This window comes from Triturus cristatus, chromosome 11, assembly GCF_964204655.1.
Source record: "Triturus cristatus chromosome 11, aTriCri1.1, whole genome shotgun sequence".
Classification (NCBI taxonomy): Eukaryota; Metazoa; Chordata; class Amphibia; order Caudata; family Salamandridae; genus Triturus; species Triturus cristatus.
The window spans coordinates 786,786,050-786,812,107 of NC_140594.1; the positions used below are offsets into that span (position 1 = coordinate 786,786,050).

Genomic DNA, 26,058 nt, shown 5'->3' on the forward strand with positions numbered 1-26,058 from the left:
TCAAGGGCTGATCTGGTGCTGAGCGAAGTTACATTGGCGTTTATGATATGAAATATTATTTTTTTTCAAGGGAGTGGTAGCAGTGAGTGCCTGAACAAGCATGGGAGGATGGCAGCAGAACATGAAAGAAAAATCACACATTCTACAAAAGAATACACATGCACTGCATGGTCGCACTTAAACGCTGACAAAATAAATAAACATGTTCTTTTACCAGTGGCTTCCCTGCTTCATGGCCACACCCCAAACCTTTCCACTTGCATCAGCTTGGGTGGGACTCGGTCCCCCAGTCCACCATGCGCTTGAGGGGCAGGACCAGACTCGATGCGTTAAATGGGCAGCATTAGACCTGGAGCACGGGACATGTACGGGACACCCCCAGGTCTGTCTCAGGGTGAACACCGGTCCAATAGCAGGCCTGCCTGTACCTGTCAGCGGCTTGTAAAGGCTGGGCTGGGCCTCTCTTTTGTTTGCTTCTTGGTCACAGCACAGAGAAATTTACTGTTGGGGTGAGTGGCACACAGCCTGAGTTTGATTTATTTAGACATTTTGTTGGTCTAAAGGGCCACTGTTGTGTCTGAGGTCGAGGCGGCCCTTTTACCCTAGTCTTTGGTCTCCTCCCGTCGAACTCAGTACTGAAGAAATTTGTTCTATTGTCCAAGCAATGGGAAAGCAGAAATGCCCAGGGAGGGCCGTGTCTCGTATATACCCCTCAAAACCCACTTCGATTGATAGGATATTACAAAGGGCCTGAGCTCTGAAGTCCTTTGCTTCTCAATGGGCCCCAAGCTTGCCTCATCTGGTAGTCTAGAGAATTATGCCAATGACATTTTCTTGATCCCCGATCAGCCGAAAGTTGATGGCCCACAGCAGGGAATGGGCAATAATTGTTCCTTGACAGAGGAAGGGAATGCGAAGACACATCTGGCTACCAAGAAGAAGTATAATGCCCTCTACACTCCCAAGTGCACTAGAAGCGGCAGAGATGAACTTGATCAGCCTTCTCCATGGGCGATGCAGTTCATGTGCTTGATATTAGGGATGGTCTCTCAGCCCTCTTGGGTAACGTCCCTAGTAAAGGACGTCTTAGCCCAGGTTAAATCCGTCCTCCTTGAAGAACTTACACCCCTAATAGCCTATCTGGACATGCTGGGAAAATCGTGCACGAACGTCCTGTGTGTAGCACCCGGGGGGCCAAAGGTCACAATGGATTGGGGCTGCCAGACTGATACTGTCTCCCAGATGCCTTGCCTTGCGCTAGCAACACAAGTGCAAAGGGGGGAAGCAATTGTGTGAGCAACTGTGGGGGCCCTTTTTCGGAAAGACCAGGTAGGAGTAATTCCACAGTTGGGCTAGAGGGAGTTCCCACAGAGGCTGTCAATGTCAGTAATGTAAAACCCCCAACTATCAGTCGTCCTCCTGCTTCCTGCCCTTACGTTGTGATCTTAGCAGGAGTGGCAGAGCTACACACAGGTCAGAGGGAATCCCACGAGGACCTATCTCATAAATATCTGCATTGGCTTATGACATATAGGAACTTTCCCCTTGATAGGGTTGGAAGCATTGTCTTTACTCATAGGGTGAGCTGGATTGGGAAGGGTCCCATAGATAGGTTGGGTGACTGTATCATAATTAGTTTTAGGAATCCAGAGCTGGCCTACAATTTTATGGCAGGGGAATTATCTTTGCAGGAGCCAGGTTCGGCTATAACACTTTTACCACTGGGCCATTTCTTTAGACCCCGACTTAATGCTGAATTACATCAGCGGGCCCCCAAATCTTTGACCTAGCTTGAATATTTTGATTGCCAGGCACCATGTGCCCTAACCTCCAGGGTACCTGTAGCCAATACATTTGATGCACTGGAGGGGGTGGATTGACTCTCCAAGATTAATGTCGGACATGGTTCTAGGCCTAACGAGGGTGAGCTTGATCCTTGCATTGGAGGGTGGAAAGGGAAGCAGGGAAACTTCACCAACATTACAAGCCAAAATCCAACACGCTCAGCTAGGCCCCAACGTCTGGAGGGTAACCTGAGGGGTGAAATATGCTTGACAGCCCACTAGGGTCTAGCGGCCAGTCAGGCCATGAGGGGAGGGGATTTTCATAACCCTGTCAAGAATTCCTTTCTCCAGAAGGTTGTTTTGTAGCCACAGGTAATAGCAGGAAGGGCTGTGTAACTTTTTCTGTTGAACTCTAATGTAGTGTAATTGACTCCAAGATGAGGGGGCTGAGTCAGGCGCCCATACAAATGGGAGAGCCCAACGCTTTGGATGGTATCATGGTAACTCCGGGCACTATGCAAGTTTTAAAGTTTATTATAGTGGTGTCATGGAATGTTGAGGGACTGAAGGGCAAATTGAATTGCAGAGATTGGGGGTCATTTATAGTCCAGTATCATATTTGTCTGCTTCAAGAAACCTGGTTAACCAATGGAGCCCAGGCTAAGCATCCTTTTGTAAGGCAGCCATTGGAGGGGGGAAGAGCACACCTTCAGGTGGGTTGCTCATGTGGGTAGCTACTCATCTGGGATGCGCAGTTGAAATAGTAGAGACTCGTCTCTAAAGTCAATGTGTACTTTGTCAATGTCCACTCCAGATCAGTGGGCATTTGTCATGAATCTTATTGTCGAGCAACTAGCTACTTTTTTGTCCATACTACCGGAGAATGCCTTTTAATTGCCATTTTGAGCCCCTTGACACCAATCATGACAATACCTTGACAGGTTGTGGGCCATCCCAGTATTGACTATACTCCCCATTAAGAAATACCACCCACTGGCACTCTAAATTATCGCCCTTACTCTGAATAATTCTTTACATGCTTACACTGGATGCACTACGTCTGACAGCCTGGGGGGGGGGCATACATTTCATCAGGTAGGGTGTTCATCTTTAATAGATTACATCCTTGTTGATATAAGGTTATGACCCTTAGCATTAGATCTGGAAAGCCTGCCCAGACATGATAACGACCACATTGCGTTGTCCCTTTATCTAGCTCTACCTACTAGTAGTGCAACTGCAGCACAAGCTGATCAGTTGAATGGTTGATCGAAACTTACTTACTCTAGATGCAGAATACAGTTCTCAATTGACACGTTGTATAAGGCTGTGGGTATTTCCCTAACACGTATGAGCAAAGCTATTTCATATGATGGCAAAGTCTGCCAACTAACAAAGGTGGTTGAGCCTCATGCAATGCTAGTTGACAAACTAAAGGATTAATTTTAAGTAGAAGCACGCTCTAGGCGCTCTAGGAATAATACATCTTCATGGTTTAATATACAGTGTAGAGTTGCCAAATTAGTTTTATAAGAGGCATTAAAAATGAAAGATAGCAATCTGATTCGAACTGCGAGAATTGCTTATGAAAAGGCCATAAGCTCTGCCAAAAACGAGTGGGAATTGGCAAAATGGGATTCCCTTCTTAGTGCTGCTAAGTGTAAGGATATTAGGGGATTCTGGAGCATAGGTACGTCTGGGAACTGTGAGGGTAGAGTCAGTATGGAGCATAACTTCTCAGCTGATATGAGGGATGAGCACAACCGGTCCCTGTCTGGTACCCCAAAGGGACAAGGTGAACATGTGGTCGTAATTATTGGCAGGGGTCTGTTAAGCAGGGAGTCTTTTTCCTATGATCAGAAGGACTATCCTGAGATAACCATTGTGGAAGTACTCAGGGCCATTAGTACGATTGCCCCTCTTGAGGCACCTGGCATTGATAAAATACCTGGGGATCTTTTTCTTTCTGAACCTGAAGTCTGGGACCCACATTTGTGGGTAATGTTTAAACCATTATGGAGGGGATGCCCATCCTTTATTCCTGGGCATGGGCGGAAATCATCTGTATCTATAAGAAAGGCTCTCCATTGCTGCCTGGTAACTACAGACCTATTATTCTAATAGATACAATCCAAAAAGTACTTTCCTGAGTGATACTAGAAATACTACAGGATTGAATGGAGGGAAATAAGGTTCTTAGCCCCTTTGAAGCAGGCTTTAGGTAGCGTACAGCCACGATAGACCACGTTTTCAGATTACATCTTTCGTATTGAAAATATTTGTCTTCTTAGAGGCTGGCAGCTTTTGATCAAGTCCCAAGGGATTTACTTTAGTGCGTTTTGGCCGATATGGGGGTGCCCTCTTACTTGTGCCATATAATTCAAAGACTACATGATAAGAATTTTGCACAGGTTTGTTGTGGTAAATTGGGAGAACTTTCTGAATACTTTGTCATTAGCAGGGGGGTATGACAAGGATGTATCTTGGCCTGACATTATTTAGTTTGTGTATTAATGGCCTTGTGGACACATTGAATACTATTAACAATGATGCACCTAGGCTCACCTCTTTCAAGGTGCCCATGTTGATGTTTGCAGTTGACACCCTCCTTCTTTAAAAAAAAAACAATGGATATCCAAAGGGTACTGTATAATTTTAATATTTTCTGCAAATCAAGGGGCTTAGAAATGAACATTACTAAGACCAAATTGATGGTCTTTAACCCATCCCACTCTACATGCCCAAACCCCAGTTTGAATGGCACTCCCTTAGTGAGGGTATCCACATTTGACTATTTAGGGATAATTCTTAGTGAGCACAAGGATTAGCCATTCCATTCTACTAAACAAAAGCTTAAACAGGGCACAACATACGGGTGGGCTTTCCATGGTGTAGAGGGGGTCCTTTTTAAACCTACCAGCCTCACTATTAAGATTTATAAATTGCAAGTCCTATGTGCAACTATGTATGGGACGAGCTCTGAGGACACAAGCCCATCCGTCAGATAGAGAATAGCTTCATTAAGCAACTGTTGAATCTCTCCCTAGTACCCAATTGGTCCCCCTGAGACTAGATCTAGGTGTCAGACCTATTTTGGAGGGAATCGGTTTTAGACCCCTTCTCTTTTGGAGAAGATTTTGGGCCACCCACAAACTGATCTCTTTCAGACTAGCCCTGGAGGAGATTTTAGCTTCACTGGGGCTGGGAAAGCTGCCGTGGCTCCACCACATTAGGGAAACTCTAAAAAGCATGGGTAGAGTGAGCCTGTGGTATAAACCTGCTGAGGCCTGCCTGACCATGTCTGAACAGGAACTAAATGCTATAAGGGGTTCAGCGTTGGCTTACCTTCTGATGATTTCTTCTTTTGGCCCTTTGACAGCAAGATTTTTGGGGCAGAAAGATACCTATACATTGGATATTTTTGGGACGAATTCCAACAGGCCTTAGCAAGGAAGCTTTACATCCAGTTTAGGCATGGATTACTTCCTCTGTGCGTATTCACTAACCGCTGGAGAGGTGAGGGCTATGACTCGTTGCAGAAATGTCCATCTTGCAGTATAGCTGAAGAAATAGAGGCCCATGCTTTATTTTTCTGCTCAGTTTACAAGAAACCTAGGTCCAAATGGTTAGTCCAACTTTGCAAGAATCTAGAAACATTGTTCTGAGGCTCTTAAAATTCTGAAAACTGGGACTCACCAACCCATTGTTTTTGCTGTTTCTAGATATCTATCCTCAATTTGGTGTTTACAAAAAAAGCTTCCTGTGAGTGTTCATTTTGTAATTGGACTTTGTCGGCTTCTTGACCTTGGTAACTGACTACAGACTTGAGAATCTGTACGTCTGACAGTATGTGCAACATTGTTCACTCTGTCTCCAATTTCTCACGCTTAATCTGGCACATTAGATCAAAGGTCGGGATAAATATTTTATCTTAAGGGTGTTTTTTAATGTCTTATGTTTTTAGAGTTACTTTATTTTATGCACTGTGCACTTTATGCTTACCAACATTTGATAGTACTTAAGTATCCTCGAACTAGTGTGCACTGCTAGACTTCATGGTTGGCATAGCAGAACCTCTTAAAGCTCACTTCTAGGTTCTTTCTGAGGTTTTTGCCTCTCCGGAACGTGTTTGTTCAGGGAGGTGCTCTAATGTATTCTATCATAAACAGATGCAATATGTTCTTAACTAATTCCAAATAATCTGCTTTGTAATACATTGTGCATTTGTCCAGCTCGAAATATGTATCAGTGTGGAAGTATTCTTTGTGCTTTATTGTACAAAGATGTAATATGAGCCTAACTTATTTTAATCTATGGCCATTGTAAAAAACTGTGTACATGTTTTTAATGCATTTTATTCACTACTGGGATGCACTGTAATATACTGTTCATCTTGTATCCATTATGTATTTTTTTGGTATGGTTGCTATTGAGTATTTTTATGGTTCTCCGAACTGAAATAAAGTTGTTTGATGATTATAAACAAGTCTCTGCTCTGCAAGCTCCAAACCATACAAAACACCGTGGCCAGACTCGTCCTCGACATTCCTCGACACGAGCACACCAACCAACACCTACGGAATCTCCACTGGCTCCCTGTTGAGAAGAGAGTCACTTTGAAGATACTCACCCACGCCTACAAATGCATCTACAACACCGGACCACGATACCTCAACGAGAGAATCTCCTTCCATGTACCCAAGAGAAACCTCCGTTCCGCCGACCTCGCTCTTGCCGAAATTCCATGCATCCGCAGACCCAGAACAGGTGGAAGAACCTTCTCCTACATCGCAGCCAAGACCTGGAACAAGCAGCGCCCCATCCGTGAGCATCTTCAGGAAGATGCTCAAGATCTGGCACTTCGACTGAACACAGCTGCTTAGCCCCAGCATCTTGAGAACCTCCTGGGGTCAGTAGGGTGCTTACAATTCTCCTGATTGATTGATTGATTGCTTTAGACTAAAACATAAACAAGCTCAAATATGTCAACGCTGCATGTACTTTCAAAGAAGCATAACGCAGGTGCTTAAATATGTAAAGCATAGGTGCCTCAGGTGTTGCTGCACAGTGGAAGGTCCTTTGCTAAGGTTGACTGGTCCCCTTTCAGTTAATTGTCGCTGTATTTGGATGCAGAATTGGTAGAAATAAAATGAAACCTTTTCTCAGACAATGCTAACATCTAAAAATAACAAAATCAAGAAGTGATACAATCACAAAATGTGCTTTACTAAGCCATATTATTTGTGTTTTCTTGCCACATCAGTCCATTCAAAATTGCTGCATAATCTACCCCCCCCATATAATTCCAGTGACCATGTCTGTATCCCAGTAATATTGTCACATAGTTCACTTTATAAAACCCTTTCACTTGACTGTGAAAGAAAGAGAAGTAAAAAACATCTCCACAGTATAAGCAGCAATTTGTCAAAAGATGCAGCAAATGTAACAAGATAAAAACAAAACGCAATAACATTCTTTTTGGTCATGCACCTTCTGAACCCACACACCTCTATTCTGTTCCAGCTGCATCAGTCCTTTGTTGGGGGGCAAAGCTAAATTTGGGCTGGCCTGGTCTTCAAATGCCGTCCCTTTGTTTCAACCCATAATATGTATCCTAATTGTAACCCATTTGAATGTCACCTTTCGGGAATGGATGAAGCAACAGACTACGGAAAGGTGAAAAGCAGAGGAACATACATACCTGGAATATTACAATACATGTCAAAAGTGAGATCAAACCTCTTCTAAAAATGACTCAATGATGGTTTATGTATAGCAGCACCACTGAAGAGAAATGCGTCTATCAACATGTCTTTCTCTTGAAGGTTATTATCATTATCAATGAGTGAGTCACTACTTTAGAAGCTTTTTTTCTGATTGTGAGGTTCATTGTACTGCTAATTCTTTGGCAAGGATTAACAAATCACCCAGTGTAGGTGGTATTCTTTATGTGAAATACACTATCCATGGGCGTAGATGTGTTAGTTTCTAACAAGCTTAAAATAAATGTATATCTTGCAAGAATAAGCTATGGTATTGAAAAATAAACTTCACTGAAGTACCTATGCTTAAATGTTCAGGTTTCGTTGGCATTATATGAAAACTACATTAAACCATAATATATATAACTAACTACGTTAAGGAAGAGCAAAAAAAGTTGTTATCATACAACATAATACAAATATGTAGAAATTAAAACTGCAATAACTATATACTTTAAACATTAAAAGAAGAGAAGATATGGAAAACAAGATAATACCACCATTGTGAAGTATCCAGTACTGCTTCCTCAGAAGTTACCATTCTCACAGTTGTCTGTTTTGGCTGCTAAGTGTGAAGATTCAGCTTCTTTCTTCATTGTGTGCCTGATGTTTCCTAGGGTTGCATCGTGGGCACAGACATGTGCTGGAGTGGGTTTTATTTAAAAAAAAAATTGTATACCAACTCCATTTTGCATGTTTCTATTAATAAGAATAATTAACTAATCGTAATTGTATTAATTGGATTGCTGTGGAATTTAACCAACCTCACTAATAAGAATACACATTGGAATTGCATTTGCATGGCCTAACTAATACGTAAACTAAATTGTATATGCATATTGATCATAGATAATTAGAATTTTGCATGAATATATGTTGCTTCCGTGATGTATTCGTGATTTGTGCTTTATTAATGTGAATATAACCCGCATTAAGTGTTGCTTCTGCTAGATAAATACACACACATATGGTTATTAGTAAGGGGATAACATTTTATTAGTCATTTCCATGTATTAATTATGGTTTTGTGTTTCTTTGCTTAAGTTGACCATTTGGTGGCCACAAAATGGCCGACATCCCTATTTGACGAACACAACTCCATTGTGAAGGTCTCTGAGTGAAGTGCGCATGCACCACCAGCAGCAGCAGTGGCCTCTACGCGACCCTAACTCAACTGTGCGACTCAAGGACACTCCGGGCTACCAGCCAGCTGCTCTGAAAGAAACAATAGAAGATACTTTTCCGAAGAAATTATGAACTATATCTAAAGACACATTTTCCGCATGGGAAAGCTGTTGAACCATTTTAATGGACCAATCACAAGCATTTAAAAATATTACCCGTTACTTTTGGAATGTAATTTTACTATAAAACACCATAGATTAGAGAGGTTGAGAGCGAGACCCTTCAGAAGATTTTCGATTTCCTGACGTTATGCTGATGGAGAGGACGGTGACACTGCAGGACAGCTGTTTCCTAAGGCTCTGACAGTATGAACTGATGACCAAGATTTTGACTTAGAGGACGACTTTTAGCTAGAATAGGTAAATATGATGGTCTTCTGTTTGATTAAACAAAAGATTCGATTTCCAATTATTTAGATAAAGATTTAAGATTTATTACAAGAACTGTGTTGGGTCGTTATTATGAAAAATGTATTTGTGTAAATAAATTATAGATTTAGTTATCACTTCAACCAGCAGCTAGCTGATTCATGGCCTATTCATGGGAGGAGTACTAAAAGGTGAAGTTTATGCCTTAATAAATAGAGAAAGGTAGGGAAATCTATTTCATTGGGGATAAATGAGTACTTCCTTCCATTACAGCGAGTGGACCAATCGCCTCCTTGCAAACAGGTTAATAGAGGATGAATGTTGGTGTTATGGGCCACACCAGCGAATTTAGTGATTGAGTGTGATCTATGATCTGTGTCGAAGGGAGGGATTTTGCATTCCGCGCTGCATCAGTTTTCTTGGTAGCAGCGATATGGTTAGCTAATGTTTTGGTTTAGTGATCATTGCTTGTAAATAGCTTATTGATTATTGATTGGTATTGATTTATGTACTAACACTATATGTTGAGTTACGTTGAGTTATATGTTGTTTGCGCGGCTTCTGGGATGTAGGAAGTCGGAAGTTTGTAACAGTTCCATAGCAGAGCAGAGGTAAGCGCTGCTCTCAGAAAAGACGGAATTGTTGTTGCCCTGTAGGTACACAGGGGAAACGTGTGACAATTGAAGTTGCACGGCGCATTGTCTGGGTTTGATTTGGCAGCATCGTCGTGTGTTGCCATTAGAAATATTCTCTGTGTGAGAGAAGTGTGTATGATAGCGAAGGTTACCTGTGAAATTTTGGTCTTTAAGTACCAGGAAACCAAATGGCATACCAATAACGCTTATCACTGAAAAGGTAGCAGGTGTTCTCTGAGCTTGTTAGAAGGACAAAGTAGAGGGAAGCGCTGCTTTGTTAACGAATGTCATGATTCTGTAGTAGGGCAGAGGTAAGTGCTGCTCTCGGAAAAGACAGAAGTCTGTGTGAATGGTCTACATTTTTCCCTGTATGACAGTGTGTGTGTATGGAAGAGGCATTCCGATTAATGGCGAAACTCTAGTGTTATTTCTCAGGAGCATTGGGTCTCTAATTAGGTGTCTTAATTCTAGAGAAGCGATTAGTTAATGCTTGTTAGAAGGGTAAGGTAGAGGGATGTGCTACTTTATCAACGGAAGTAACGATTCCGTAGTAGGGCAGAGGTAAGCGCTGCTCTCGGGAAAGACGGAATTCTCGTGAGAAAGGTCTATTGCTATTCTTTGGTTAGCGAAGCAGACAATGGAGATGTTTTAGTGTTGTTACTAATAGAATTGTAAAAATTGCAATAAAAGTTCACGGAGCGGACTTGTAAAGGAGGGGTAGACAGGAGCAGAGCTGCCGCAGCGGCTGCTGACGTCAAAACGACCGCGCTGGGATTGGACAGTCGGTCAGAAGTGTAAAACGCTTTGGATTGGTGCGTTAGTGTAAAGCCGCGCTAGGATTGGAGAAGTACAGGGTGACGTAAACGCTTCCCATTGGTGGGTTAGTGTAAGTCGCGCTGGGATTGGAGGACTGTGACAGTGACGTAGACGCTCTTGATTGGTGCGTTAGCGTGAAGTTACGCTGTGAGTGGACAGAATAGCAGTACAGTTGTAAAAGACTAGCGATACACAGAAACCAAGAAAATGTATTACCAGCCACCAGATAGGGAAAAGAAGTCCTGGTTTGGTAAAGTTAAGAAGTGGTTTAAGAAAGATAAACAGGTCAAAACGAGGGAAGGACAGTTATTTCCTCCACCGAAAACTCCAGCATCTTTAATGATTGCGAAATATGGATATCATACTTGTATTTGGTTAGATAATTGGGTAAAATATACCAAGGACGATGGAGTCCTGGCATTTCCAGAACATGGTTCCTTTAATATGGCATTTTTAAGGAATTTACGAGAAAAGATGATGTATTTAGAACCAAGACCTAGACCGACGTAGTTTGAAGCATTGACAGAGTGGGAAGACGAAATGCATGAGCGAGAAAAGCAAAGAAATGGTAGAAGTTACAGATATTTGTTCGGCAGGTCATATGGACATGAAACACATGATGATCGAATGAAAAGAAGGCGGAATGCAAGTATGACTGAGGGTATGTTTCCTGTAAGAGCGGTAGGAGAGAATGAAGGAAGAAAATGTGTGGAAAAAAGGAATAATGTGGAATCAAGAGGTTACGGAGCAAATGAATTAGATGATGATATGTTGGATGATGTGTTTTATAAAAATCCACCGCCGTACCGACCAGAACCAGAAATGTTGGCACCAAACTCCCCAATGAGAGAAACATTACGAATTATCAAGACTGAGACTATGTCACCAGATTTAGAAAAGAGAAACTCCATTAGAGAAGTAGAAAAGAAGTCGGAGAATAGAATAAATAGCGAAAATTCAGCGGAATTGGCCAAAACAACTCTAGAATTGACAGAGAAAATAAGAGAATTAAATAAGAATCTAGAATCTGTAACAGTTCCAGTGACCATAGGTCCAGTAATGCCCATTTTTGAGAAGCAAAAGGATAGCGAACATTGCTTGACGGTACCATACCGGAACCATCATTTGGTTGAGAGTTTAGAACGAAATCAAATTGAGAATCCATGGGGACCGACAATAAATATGTTTGAACCACATGTTTCAAATAATCCCTTTATAAATCAGAATTATGCTGAAAAGAGTAGAACGACAGTAGAAACTTTGTTGGAACCCCAGAGAAATCCAGAACAGAGTAGCATAGAAAACCCGGTAGGACCTTCTGTGGAAGAACTAAGTGAATGGTTAAGAGGGTTACAGAGACAAGATAAAGAATCCCAGTCAATAGATGTGGCTAAATTACGGATGGTATTGGAAGAATTAATTGTAGTGACTATCCCCGTAGAAAAATTGAAAATTTATCAGGATGAGGAGTTGTTATTCCTATGCAAAAGTGTGACATGGAGAGCGAAAAATTTGCACGAAAGACTAGGAGAAGTTGCGAATGAAATGGGTATAGATATTGATAAGGTAAAAGCCTTACAGAAACCCTATCAAGTTGATTTTACTGAAAAAGACATTGAAAATCTGAACACCACAGGACAGATAGGTCAGATTAAGGACATAATCATTTTATTGAGAAAATGGGGAGACGTGGATAAATGGAGAAGTAAATGGTATAGAAAATGTAATGATGCCTCAGATAAGACCGTTTCGGCATTCCCTGTTAGGAAGAAAGAAAAGGCAGTAACTGAATACCCCATGAGGGAGATACCAGGGGGAGGATATGTACACGTCCCATGGACAAGACAGGACATTTTGTCATTTACGAATGATTTCCCTCTACTACGCGAAAAGCCCGTCGAGTGGTACCGGCAGGTAGACAGATTTGTAAAATTGTCAAAAGTACTATGGATAGATTTGAATAGTCTATTTGATATAATAGTACCGGCAGATTGGTGGACAGAGTGCAAGTTGATGATCAACTGGCCAACTCAAGAGTACCCTAGGGATCCTAAGACAGGAGCTCCCGACCCTGAGGTAATGAAGAAGTATGAACAGGTTATGGTATTTTTGAAAAACAAAGTGCTCCCTAAAGAGACAGATTGGGTAAAAATTGATCGAACACATCAGGAAGGAAAAGAATCAGTACATACATACTATGAGAGGCTAATTCAAGCTTTTAAGCAGTTCAGTGGAGATGAGAACCTGAGTGATAAGGATTTGAGTCATTTCGTATACAGATTTGTATATGGTTTACGCCCAGAAATTGGTGACATGATAAAACAGCATACGGTTGATTGGCAGAATAAGAAAATAGATGAAGTATTGAGACATGCTAAATATTTCAGTGACGAAATTGAGGCCAAACAGCGAAAATGAAAAGAAAAGGCAATGTGGGCACAAGTAAAGGTAGCTGAAAGGCAGGAAGCCCAGTTGGTCGAACAAGCAAATAACCCAGGAACTAGACCGAGATTTGGCCCAGGAAAAGGGAAAGGTAATATAGAAGAAGCTAAAAAGAAGTTCCCATGCCATAATTGCGGTAGGTTAGGGCATTGGAAATCCGAGTGTAAATTTCCTCCAAGTACTAATAATGAAAATGCATCATTGAATCTGCAGGTGCAGAATGAGGTGAGTGGTCTAACTGCAGCAACAGCAGCAGGTGGTTACCTCACAGAATCAGGTGCCAAAACCACCTTTCCCGCAGAGCAGAAACACTAAGAAGTATAGTAATGAATCGGGATTCTACAATGAAGAACAGGTAAATAAACCGCCAAGCGCTCGCGCTGTTTCACAGTATTGGCTGCAACGCGATGAGAGTGACTCAGAAGAAAGCTATTGACGGTGCCGAAAGGAGGAAGAAGAGTGCGTACTTGGCGCAACTCTAGAAGTAGACCAGACAGGACCATTTGTAGATGGGAAGGTTAATGATGAAAATATTACTTTCCTGGTGGACACTGGTGCTACTCGATCAACTGTTAGATCAGCTGATGTTAAGAATCTTCCTCTTTCGGATGAAACAATCCAAGTAGTTGGTGTGTCCAACAGACAGATAAAGACATTTCTGACAGAACCAGTGAAAGTTAGTATAGGGAAATTTTCAGAGATGCACCGCTTTGTTGTGTGCGACACCAGTCCAGTGAATTTATTAGGTAGGGACCTGTTGTGCAAAATGAATTGCACCATATTCTGTACTCCAGATGGAATAGCATTTGAAACACCAGATGAGGATGTACTGTATAAAATGACCATAGCTAACAGAGAAAATGAGGTTACTGAGACCTATGCAATATTCAACCCTGATGAATTACCTAAAGAACTAAAGCAGTCTGTGAAGGCAGAAGTGTGGGATTTTACTGGAGAAGATGTAGGGTTAATGAGAAACGTAGATCCAGTCAAAATAACTGTGAAGGAAGGAATAAGCTATCCAAATGTTCCACAGTACAGATTGACACCTGAGATAATTGAAGGAGTAACCCCAATAATTGAGAAAATGATCAAGCAAGGAATTTTAAGAGAAATAATGAGTAGTCCATGTAATTCACTGATAATGGGACTGAAAAAGCCTAATGGGAAATTCAGGATAGTGCAGGATTTGAGAAAGGTAAACAAAATTGTGGTATCATGTTGTCCCATTGTACCAAATCCATCAGTGATTTTGTATCAGATTCCCATGATGCGGAATGGTATACAGTAATTGATCTATGCCATGCTTTCTTTTCTATCCCATTGCATCATGACAGTCAGCAAATTTTTGCATTTCGTTTTGGAGAGCGGATTTTGGCATGGTGCCGAATCCCACAGGGGTATACAGAAAGCCCCTCAATATTCAATCAATTGTTGAAGAAATCTTTGGAAAGTCTGCAAATGCCTGAAAGTTCAGTACTAGTGCAATATATCGACAACCTTTTGGTGGCGTCAAAACACGTGAAGCTTGCGAGGTAGACACAATAGCACTACTGAATCATTTGGCAGACGGAGGATTGAAAGTGTCACCAGCAAAATTGCAGTATTGTAAGAAGGAAGTACAGTATTTGGGACATAAAATTGAGAAAGGACTGAGAAAAATAACCAGAGACAGAATCAGAATTATAAAAGGAATGAGAGCCCCCATGACCCAAAGAGAGGTGAGAATGTTTCTGGGAATGGTGGGGTATTGCCGTCAGTGGATAAGTAATTTTTCCCTGATCGCAAAACCTTTGGTACGTTTGACCAGAAGTGATGTAAAAGATCCTCTTGAATTGAACAAGGAAGAATTGGCAGCATTCAAACGATTGAAAGAGGGTTTGCGTGAAGCACCAGCACTAGGCATGCCTGATTATGAGAAAGAGTTTGAGTTGTATTGCAGTGAGAGAAATGGATGTGCACTCTCTGTGTTGATCCAGAAGCATGGAAGATTGAGGAGACCAATTGCATATTTTTCATCAATGCTTGACCCAGTGGCTGTAGATTTACCTGGGTGTTTGAAGGCAGTGGCTGCAACATGTCGAAGTTTGGAGCAGAGTGAAGGTATTGTGATGGGATATCCGTTGAAAGTGTTTGTACCTCATGATGTGGCGATTCTCTTGACAAGGAGTCGTACTCAGTATATAACACATAGTTGGCTAAGTATGAAAAGGTCATATTAGGTGCAACAAATGTGAGCCTTGCGAGATGTTTGAATGTGAATCCTGCAACTTTGTTACCTGATGCTGAAAATGTGGAAGTGAGAGATGAAGTAGATCATGATTGTTTGGACGTGCTTGAGCACTGCACAAAGCCACGACCAGATATAAAAGATGTACCTTTGCCAGAAAGTGATTTTGTGTTATTTGTTGATGGGTCATGTTTGAGAACAGATGAAGGAGTGCTAAGCGCAGCATATGCAGTATGCACGGTTGCAGCAGTGATGGAAGCATCTTATTTGAAAGGAGTTAGGTCAGCCCAAGTAGCTGAACTTGTTGCTTTGACCAGAGCATGCAAAATCGGGAAAAGTGTGAGAGTGACAGTGATAACTGACAGCCAGTATGGCTTCGGGGTTGTCCATGATTTTGGCCAGCTTTGGCTACAAGGAGGTTTCCTGACCTCCAGTGGAACCCCATTAAGAATGCTGAAGTGGTTGGAAAATTGATTGAGGTGATACAGCTGCCTAGACAATTGGCTGTGGTGAAATGTGCTGCCCATAGTCAAGGTAGTGATTACATCACTACCGGAAACAGGTATGCGAACGATATGGCACAGTATTGTGCACAAAATCAAAATTTGGTCAATCGGGCCAAGGAAAGAGAAATGTCTTCTTGCTCAGTAATGTTTACTAACGTTGTGGGAACTTGGGAAGAAGTGAGACAATTGCAGGAAGAGTCAGGAGATGAGGAAATGAAACAGTGGATAAAGGCAGGGTGTGCACCAAGAGAAAAGGACCGTGTGTGGGTCTATCGAGATGGAAGACCAGTGATGCCTGATAGCATGATGTCTACCATGGCACGGATGTATCATGGCCAGGGACACATAGGGAGAGACACCATGATTAGGTCCTTTAGGCAGACCTGGTACAATCCAAAATTCAGACTTGTAGCAGAAAGTCTATGTCAGAGATGCCTAATATGCCAGCAATACAATCCCGGGAGGAAGACAGTGGTGAGTCTAGGAACCATAGGCCGAGAAGGAGGGCCTTTTACCAGAATGCAGGTTGACTTCATTGAAATGCCTCCATGTAACAGACTGAGGTATGTTCTGGTTATAGTATGCCTATTTTGCAGGTGGGTGGAAGCATTCCCAACAAGAAGAAATGATGGGATGACAGTGGCTAAGCTACTTTTGAGAGAATGCATCCCCAGGTTTGGGTTTCCAGTGACTCTTGAATAAGACAGAGGAGGACATTTTCATAACAAGATTGTAAAATTGATTAGTGAAGCATTGAATGTACAACAGTAACTATATTGTGCCTACCGACCAGAGGCTTCTGTTGTGGTTGAACAGATGAATGGTACAATCAAAAACAGAATTGGGAAAATGTGTTTAGCCACTGGTATGAAATGGCCTGATGTCTTGCCTCTAGTATTAATGACAATTCGAGCTATACCAGACAGAACCACAGGGTTAAGTCCTCATAAAATAGTCATGAGACGAGCGATGATGCATGTGTACATTCCAGTCAACAAGCTGATGACAATAACTGATGACATGGTGTTGGAATACTGTAAAGGCCTGGCTGAGGCAGTTCATTCTGTGTTTCATCAGGTTGGAGCGGATGCCACCACTCTTGAAAGGAAGCCAGCCCATGATCTGAGCCCAGGAGACTGGGTAAGGATAAATGTCCACAGAAGAAGAAATTGTTTGGTTCCAAGGTGGGGAAAACCAAGACAAGTCATTCTGACCACAACAACAGCTGTGAAGTGTGCTGGAGTGAAAAACTGGATCAATGCCAGCCATACTTTGAGGATACCAAATCAAGTTGACAGCAAAGGAAAAGAGTACTATGACGAATCAGAGTCAAGTACTGAATCTGATAACGAAGAGCCACAAACACAAGAAAATCCTGAAAGTGGGGAAAAAGAATCTGATCAAATATTAGTCCCCAGAAGTATCTCTCTGAGAAGACGATTGCAGATTTCTGATACCAGTTCAGATTCTGAAGACGAACAAGGGAGACAAGGTCCCAGAAAAGAACACAGAAAGAAAAAAGGAAAAGACAACGAAGAAGCAGTTAAAAACATTCGAGAGAAGGAAGTTTCAGATGAAAGACCAAGAGAAATTCCACCTGAAATAATAGATCAAAGTGAAAAAGGGACAGGTGCAGAGAGAGAGGGACAGATTACGGAAGACCCCCGAGGAGGTGTAGGGAACTGCAACATCCAGCTAGGTGAAGGGACAAGTAGTCAGCAGGAAGATTTCGTGTTGGAGACCTGAGGAGGGAGAGAAGTAGAGAAAACAAAACAAAACAAGTGGTGGAAAAAGAAGTTGTTGAAAAGAAAAAGCAAGTTGAAACAGAAACAGAAGAGAGTGAAAATGAAATACCAGAAGGTCGAGTTTTAAGAAAAAGGGCTTGGAGAGAAGAAAAGAATAATAAAGAAGGTAAACAGAAGAGAGTTAAAAAGGACGAAGTGTGGCCTAAAAAAATAAATAGATTGAGGTATCGGCTGACACGAGTGAAATCACCAAGGGCAGATCAGGTGAATGAAGTGACAAGCCAAGAAAAATCTAAAGAAGAAGCGACTAATCAAAATAAGGAAGAAGGAAAAAGAACAAGGAAACCTAACCAGAAGTATAAGTCACCGGAATGGACGTATGTGGCTCTGCCTGAAAAAGAAGAAGAGGCAGACAGTCAAGGAAATCCAGAGGAGGCTGTACTGAAAGTGGTTGAAGAGGAAGAAGAAGCAGGAATCCTGAGAGTTATCTTATCCGACATCGGAGAAGAAGAAACGGAAGATCAGGAAATTCTGTACTTGGATGAACAGAAAGAAGTGAAAAACGATGAAATGCCAAACTGAGAAAATCTAGAAAACTATTGATGAAGCAATAACAATTGAGTCAAACGATAGATACTGGTAGAACCAAGTAGGGCCTTAGAGCCTAAGGTTAGAAAACTAGTTGTGAAGTAAAAGAGGCTAAGTCAAAAGACAAAGTCAAAATTAATAAAGATGGCTAACATAGATAGTAGCAAAAGTAGATGTACATTCATGAAGAGATGGTGTAAAATGTGTTGTTGTTGTACAGGATTATTAATGCTTCTATGGAGCATACTTGCTCTTTTGATTTCTTTTAAGGTTACTATAGATACACTAGAAGGACACACTGAAAACATTACTAACATAAAGAAGATTCAAAAAGTAGTTCCGACTAGAATAGATAACAATTATTTACATAAAGATAGGTCTATTAATGATTTTTCAAATAATGTGTTTTCAAAGTTATTGTATGAATATGTAAAGACCATGAACGTAAGGGACTGCTACGTATGCATGCAGTTACCTGCATCTGTGTCAGAGGGAGTGACATATCATCACCTTCCAGCAACGTATGGAATAGCATGTAGTGTGATAGCTAGCTTATTTTATGAGACAGGTAAATTAGAATATTATTTTTCAGATGTAGATAACATTTTTGCGCAAGTGCCTGCTAATAACAAACTAAACAAAGTAAGACCTGCTAAGGTATTAGGTGAATTTTTCTTAGAAACTAAGAAGCTAACATTAGAGTATATATTTAAAAATAATTTGACATGCAGTTTGAAGAAAGAAGAAAAGACATTCCTAGACATGGTCGAGGAAAGGAGATTGAAAATGTGAAGAAAGGCATCTGAAGGAAAAGGGGAGAAAACAGTCTGGGATGTAGAAATGGAAAAACATATGAAGGGAGAGTCTAATCCAACTTTGGCTTTAGATTGGCCTCAGAAAGGGAAACTGTGTATAAGAAGGAATCAAACGGCGTATGACAATTATTTTGTAGGGAATAGTGAGTGCCATGATACATACCGAATCATGGGTGGATGGGGATTTAAAGGTGGAAGAGATCCAGTTTTCCCTGGACTTTATTTTATCTGTGGGAACAGGGCATATTATCGTGTGCCAGACCATTGGTATGGCACATGTTACATAGGCCTGGTTTTTCCAAAAATCTTTCACATGGACAGAGGTAAAGATGGTGTACATAGTTTAGGTAATCATTTAGTGCGTAGTAAAAGAGAATCTTGGGCAGAAATTGTAGGCGACATTTTTGGAGCATTGATACCAGCAGTGGGAATATCTCTGAATGCGAACAATATTAGAAGATTGTCAACAGTAGTGGATCACTTGTCAACAAGCACCACTGGAGGATTCTTATTGGTTAATACTGAAATGGTTGCCATGCATGCTATGGTAATGCAAAATCGACTTGCCCTTGATATATTATTGGCAAAAGAGGGTGGAGTCTGTGGAATGCTGAAAGTTCAACATTGTTGCACTTACATTCCAGACGAAAGCAAAGATCTGAAAGTTTACATAAAAAATATTACTGAATTGCATGACGAAATTGTACCACTGGAGGTTGAAGGTGTTTGGGAAAAGATTGGGAAGAAAATAGCCGCTATTAAAAATTTCTTAGTAAAAATAGGTAGTACATTTATAGGTAAGATATTATTTCCATTAACATGTGTAATTTTCGTGTTATTAATATTAAGATTAGGTTGCATGTGTTGTAAAAACAAGAAAACAAAGAATAAAATAAAAAGAGAAAAACTAAAAAGAAAAGAAAATGATCCAGATAGAGATTTAGTAGAGATAACTTTAGAAGAATGGAAAGAAAGTTTGTATAAAAAGGAAAAAAGAGATGAAGAGGAAACTGAATTATGAATTAGAGCAAGAATACATTTCAATTATCCGTAAAAGGGTGAATAAATTAGTGTTGTTGTGGTGATAAAATCACCAAAGGGGGGATTGCTGGAGCGGGTTTTATTTAAAAAAATTGGCATACCCACTCCATTTTGCATGTTTCTATTAATAAGAATAATTAACTAATCGTAATTGTATTAATTGGATTGCTGTGGAATTTATCCAACCTCACTAATAAGAATACATGTGGGAATTGCATTTGCATGGCCTAACTAATACGTAAACTAAATTGTATATGCATATTGATCATAGATAATAAAAAATGTTCATGAATATATGTTGTTTCCGTGATGTATTCGTGATTTGTGCTTTATTAATGTAAATATAACCCGCATTAAGTGTTGCTTCTGCTAGATAAATACACACACATATGGGTATTAGTAAGGGGATAACATTTTATTAGTCATTTCCATGTATTAATTATGGTTTTGTGTTTCTTTGCTTAAGTTGACCATTTGGTGGCCACAAAATCAATCAATCAATCAATCAATCAATCAAACAATTTATAAAGCGCGCTACTCACCCGCTAGGGTCGCAAGGCGCTGGGAGGGAGGGGTCCGTTACTGCTCGAAAAGCCAGGTCTTGAGTTGCTTCCTGAAGGAGAGATGGTCCTGGGTCAGCCGTAGGTGGATGGGGAGGGAGTTCCATGTCTTGGCCGCCAGGTAGGAGAAGGATCTTCCTCCGGCGGTGGCTCTGCGAATGCGTGGAACGGTGGCGAGGGCGAGGCTGGCCGATCGCAGCTGGCGGGTGGGCGTGTAGAAAGTGAGGCGGTTGTTGAGGTACTTAGCCAACATCCCTATTTGACGAACACAACTCCATTGTGAAGGTCTCTGAGTGAAGTGTGCATGCGTCACCAGCAGCAGCAGTGGCCTCTACGCGACCCTAACTCAACTGTGCCACTCAAGGACACTCCGGGCTACCAGCCAGCTGCTCTGAAAGAAAGCATGGGTAAGCTGTTGTACCATTTTAACGGACCAATCAGAAGCATTTAAAAATATTACTTGTTACTTTTGGAATGTAATTTTACTATAAAACACCATAGATTAGAGAGGTTGAGAGCGAGACCCTTCAGAAGATTTTCGATTTCCTGACGTTATGCTGACGGAGAGGACGGTGACACTGCAGGACAGCTGTTTCCTAAGGCTCTGACATTATGAACTGATGACCAAGATTTTGACTTAGAGGACGACTTTTAGCCAGAATAGGTAAATATGACGGTCTTCTGTTTGATTAAACAAAAGATTCGATTTCCAATTATTTAGATAAAGATTTAAGATTTATTACAAGAACTGTGTTAGGTCGTTATTATGAAAAATGTATTTGTGTAAATAAATGATAGATTTAGTTATCACTTCAACCAGCAGCTAGCTGATTCATGGCCTATTCATGGGAGGAGTACTAAAAGGTGAAGTTTAGGCCTTAATAAATAGAGAAAGGTATGGAAATCTATTTCATTGGGGATAAATGAGTACTTCCTTCCATTACAGCGAGTGGACCAATCGCCTCCTTGGAAACAGGTTAATAGAGGATGAATGTTGGTGTTATGGGCCCCACCAGCGAATGTTGTGATTGAGTGTGATCTATGATCAGCGTCGAAGGGAGGGATTTTGCATTCCGTGCTGCATCACATGCACGTGTGAACCTTCAGATGTGCTTGTACGTAATGAAAACATGCCCCAGTGACAAAGCCTTACAACAAACAAATGATGGACGGAATGCTGACAATGCAGACATTCTCCCCCAGTCAAGAGATCTGGGTTAAATCCATCGTTCTTTTGCCCACTACGCCACCCCAGTTCAGACATGGCCATATGCAAATCAGTCTTGACCCTGTGCCTCATGGGAACAGTCCAGCCCGAACTGCCAAGCCATGTCTTCCCTGGACCGGAATCAAGCATCCTAGGACCGGTTTCTGGCTATCAGCCGTCATCAGCCAGGATAGCTTGACTCCAGTGGCGTAGTGAGCACGGGTCCCACGTCTGGGAATACCCATCCCACTTAGGGCGAAAAGCGTTACAACAAACAAATGATGGACGGAATGCTGACAATGCAGACATTCTCCCCCAGCCATGGCTGGGTTCAAACTGGAATGGCATGGTGAGCAAAAAAACGATGGATTTAGGCCCAGATCTCTGTACTGGGTTGAATGTATGACATTGTTCTGCATTCTGTCCATCAATTGTTGTTTTTGTATTTGTCACCCCGAGTGGGAAGGGTATGCTCAGACGTGAGTCCCTTGCTCTCCATGCCACTGGAATCAAGCTATCCTGGCTGACGAGGGCTGAAAGCCCGAAACCGGTCCTAGGATGCTTGTTTCCAGTCCAGGGAGGACCTGGCTTGGCAGTTCGGGCTGGACTGTTCCCATGGGGCACAGGGTCAAGACTGATTTGCATATGGCTGGGTTCAAACTGGAATGGCATGGTGAGCAAAAAAACGATGGATTTAGGCCCAGATCTCTGTACTGGGTTGAATGTATGACATTGTTCTGCATTCTGTCCATCAATTGTTGTTTTTGCATTTGTCACCCCGAGTGGGAAGGGTATGCTCAGACGTGAGTCCCTTGCTCTCCATGCCACTGGAATCAAGCTATCCTGGCTGACGAGGGCTGAAAGCCCGAAACCGGTCCTAGGATGCTTGTTTCCAGTCCAGGGAGGACCTGGCTTGGCAGTTCGGGCTGGACTGTTCCCATGGGGCACAGGGTCAAGACTGATTTGCATATGGCTGGGTTCAAACTGGAATGGCATGGTGAGCAAAGAAACAATGGATTTAGGCCCAGATCTCTGTACTGGGTTGAATGTATGACATTGTTCTGCATTCTGTCCATCAATTGTTGTTTTTGCATTTGTCACCCCGAGTGGGAAGGGTATGCTCAGACGTGAGTCCCTTGCTCTCCATGCCACTGGAATCAAGCTATCCTGGCTGACGAGGGCTGAAAGCCCGAAACCGGTCCTAGGATGCTTGTTTCCAGTCCAGGGAGGACCTGGCTTGGCAGTTCGGGCTGGACTGTTCCCATGGGGCACAGGGTCAAGACTGATTTGCATATGGCTGGGTTCAAACTGGAATGGCATGGTGAGCAAAAAAATGATGGATTTAGGCCCAGATCTCTGTACTGGGTTGAATGTATGACATTGTTCTGCATTCTGTCCATCAATTGTTGTTTTTGCATTTGTCACCCCGAGTGGGAAGGGTATGCTCAGACGTGAGTCCCTTGCTCTCCATGCCACTGGAATCAAGCTATCCTGGCTGACGAGGGCTGAAAGCCCGAAACCGGTCCTAGGATGCTTGTTTCCAGTCCAGGGAGGACCTGGCTTGGCAGTTCGGGCTGGACTGTTCCCATGGGGCACAGGGTCAAGACTGATTTGCATATGGCTGGGTTCAAACTGGAATGGCATGGTGAGCAAAAAAATGATGGATTTAGGCCCAGATCTCTGTACTGGGTTGAATGTATGACATTGTTCTGCATTCTGTCCATCAATTGTTGTTTTTGCATTTGTCACCCCGAGTGGGAAGGGTATGCTCAGACGTGAGTCCCTTGCTCTCCATGCCACTGGAATCAAGCTATCCTGGCTGACGAGGGCTGAAAGCCCGAAACCGGTCCTAGGATGCTTGTTTCCAGTCCAGGGAGGACCTGGCTTGGCAGTTCGGGCTGGACTGTTCCCATGGGGCACAGGGTCAAGACTGATTTGCATATGGCTGGGTTCAAACTGGAATGGCATGGTGAGCAAAAAAACGATGGATTTAGGCCCAGATCTCTGTACTGGGTTGAATGTATGACATTGTTCTGCATTCTGTCCATCAATTGTTGTTTTTGCATTTGTCACCCCGAGTGGGAAGGGTATGCTCAGACGTGAGTCCCTTGCTCTCCATGCCACTGGAATCAAGCTATCCTGGCTGACGAGGGCTGAAAACCCGAAACCGGTCCTAGGATGCTTGTTTCCAGTCCAGGGAGGACCTGGCTTGGCAGTTCGGGCTGGACTGTTCCCATGGGGCACAGGGTCAAGACTGATTTGCATATGGCTGGGTTCAAACTGGAATGGCATGGTGAGCAAAAAAATGATGGATTTAGGCCCAGATCTCTGTACTGGGTTGAATGTATGACATTGTTCTGCATTCTGTCCATCAATTGTTGTTTTTGCATTTGTCACCCCGAGTGGGAAGGGTATGCTCAGACGTGAGTCCCTTGCTCTCCATGCCACTGGAATCAAGCTATCCTGGCTGACGAGGGCTGAAAGCCCGAAACCGGTCCTAGGATGCTTGTTTCCAGTCCAGGGAGGACCTGGCTTGGCAGTTCGGGCTGGACTGTTCCCATGGGGCACAGGGTCAAGACTGATTTGCATATGGCTGGGTTCAAACTGGAATGGCATGGTGAGCAAAAAAACGATGGATTTAGGCCCAGATCTCTGTACTGGGTTGAATGTATGACATTGTTCTGCATTCTGTCCATCAATTGTTGTTTTTGCATTTGTCACCCCGAGTGGGAAAGGTATGCTCAGACGTGAGTCCCTTGCTCTCCATGCCACTGGAATCAAGCTATCCTGGCTGACGAGGGCTGAAAGCCCGAAACCGGTCCTAGGATGCTTGTTTCCAGTCCAGGGAGGACCTGGCTTGGCAGTTCGGGCTGGACTGTTCCCATGGGGCACAGGGTCAAGACTGATTTGCATATGGCTGGGTTCAAACTGGAATGGCATGGTGAGCAAAAAAACGATGGATTTAGGCCCAGATCTCTGTACTGGGTTGAATGTATGACATTGTTCTGCATTCTGTCCATCAATTGTTGTTTTTGCATTTGCCAGTGACAAAGCCAGCAGCAGTGCACAGCTGCTCTTCCCAAATATCCCCTGACAGCAAAGGTGGCTCAATCAAGCAGCCCATATCTTAAAACATTTAATCTGTAGCTTGTGCACAAGGTCAGGCAATTAGCACTCTGCACATCCGACCACCTAATGGACCGCAATAACTTGTGACATCTCAGTGCTTTGGAACAGAATTATCTGAGTAGACATTTTTGCCAGTTAGATGCTCAGCTCACTGAGATATCTTACCTGCCACTACGATTGGAATAAAACGCACAGCCTGTGACCATGAGGAAAATACTGATCCATGGAATGAATGTGTTAGTAGACTTAGCACGAGACCCAACTTCAAAAGCATCATCCCTTTGGAGTGCTCTGCAATAATGCAGAATTACAAAAACAACAAGGTAATCAGATATCTTACAGCCAAGAGTGGTATAAATGTGGGAGCACAGATGGTGTGCTCACTTGTACATAAAATAACTAAGAAGTTTGCAGCGGATGAAAAGGAGTACTTCGGTCATGGGCCAGTGATTAGGAAAAACACGAAGAACAACAGTAAATAGCATGCTACAACCAATAGAAATGGAGTAAAAGTAAGTGCCAAGCAAACAAATAAATTAAAAGTAAGGGGGGGGATGTAAGCCCCTTTTCAGATTTATATTAAATTCAATGGATTTCACAAACACAGCCCAAGCGCTGTGCAGGCGAAACCTGAAAAAGGAGGGTCCTAACAATGCCCAGATTTGGTAAGGGCCAGGGCCTACAGTTGTGGAATCAAAAACAGGATTATTACAAGATTACACTGGCAGACCCAGGAAGCAACTACCCTCTTCAAAGGGGCAAATCACTAGGCGTGTGCAACGTTGAAAAGACTCTAAACATTTTTGTACCTTTTATTGTAACTTTACAATCTTTGAGAAAATCCCAAAGCGTTCAGATTTTTAAAAAAGAAACACCAGTAGGAAACAATGCGCACAAGTTTTTGGAGGAATCTTGTCTGCATAAAGATATGTGGCAGTTGATAGAATTTCTATATTTCACGAAGTGCTAACATTGTAGCCAGTGGCTGGATGAGTAGCAGAGAAACCTCTCTACGTATCAGCAACCAGCTAACTAGCAGAGAATCTGTATTAATTTTCAGATGGAAAGAGGAAATGGATAGGATTCAAAATAAGCGGATTTGGTAAAAAACTGTAGATACGAAAAATATAATCAACAGTATTTTAAAGATGGGCAATAGCTGAGGTACTGAACACTTCAGGGAAAAATTTGAATCACAGGAACTCTCCTAGATAATTCAGTCTTTCAAACATACAAGGCCAATAG

The 26,058-nt window shown here is 42.3% G+C and overlaps 1 protein-coding gene across 2 annotated transcripts in view; it reads right to left on the reverse strand.

Moving 5' to 3' along the window:
- The window catches only part of LOC146785442 (thiamine transporter 2-like), a 383,376-nt gene that overhangs the window by 295,696 nt on the left and 61,622 nt on the right, over nucleotides 1-26,058 (reverse strand). The window contains exon 1 of one of the 2 annotated variants that reach the window (XM_085634501.1): nucleotides 20,460-20,863. The exons of the other annotated variant lie outside the window; for it this stretch is intronic. The gene's annotated coding sequence lies outside the window, so the exon portion shown is untranslated. Of the gene's footprint in view, nucleotides 1-20,459; nucleotides 20,864-26,058 lie in introns of those variants that run through there. 2 annotated transcript variants of the gene reach the window in all.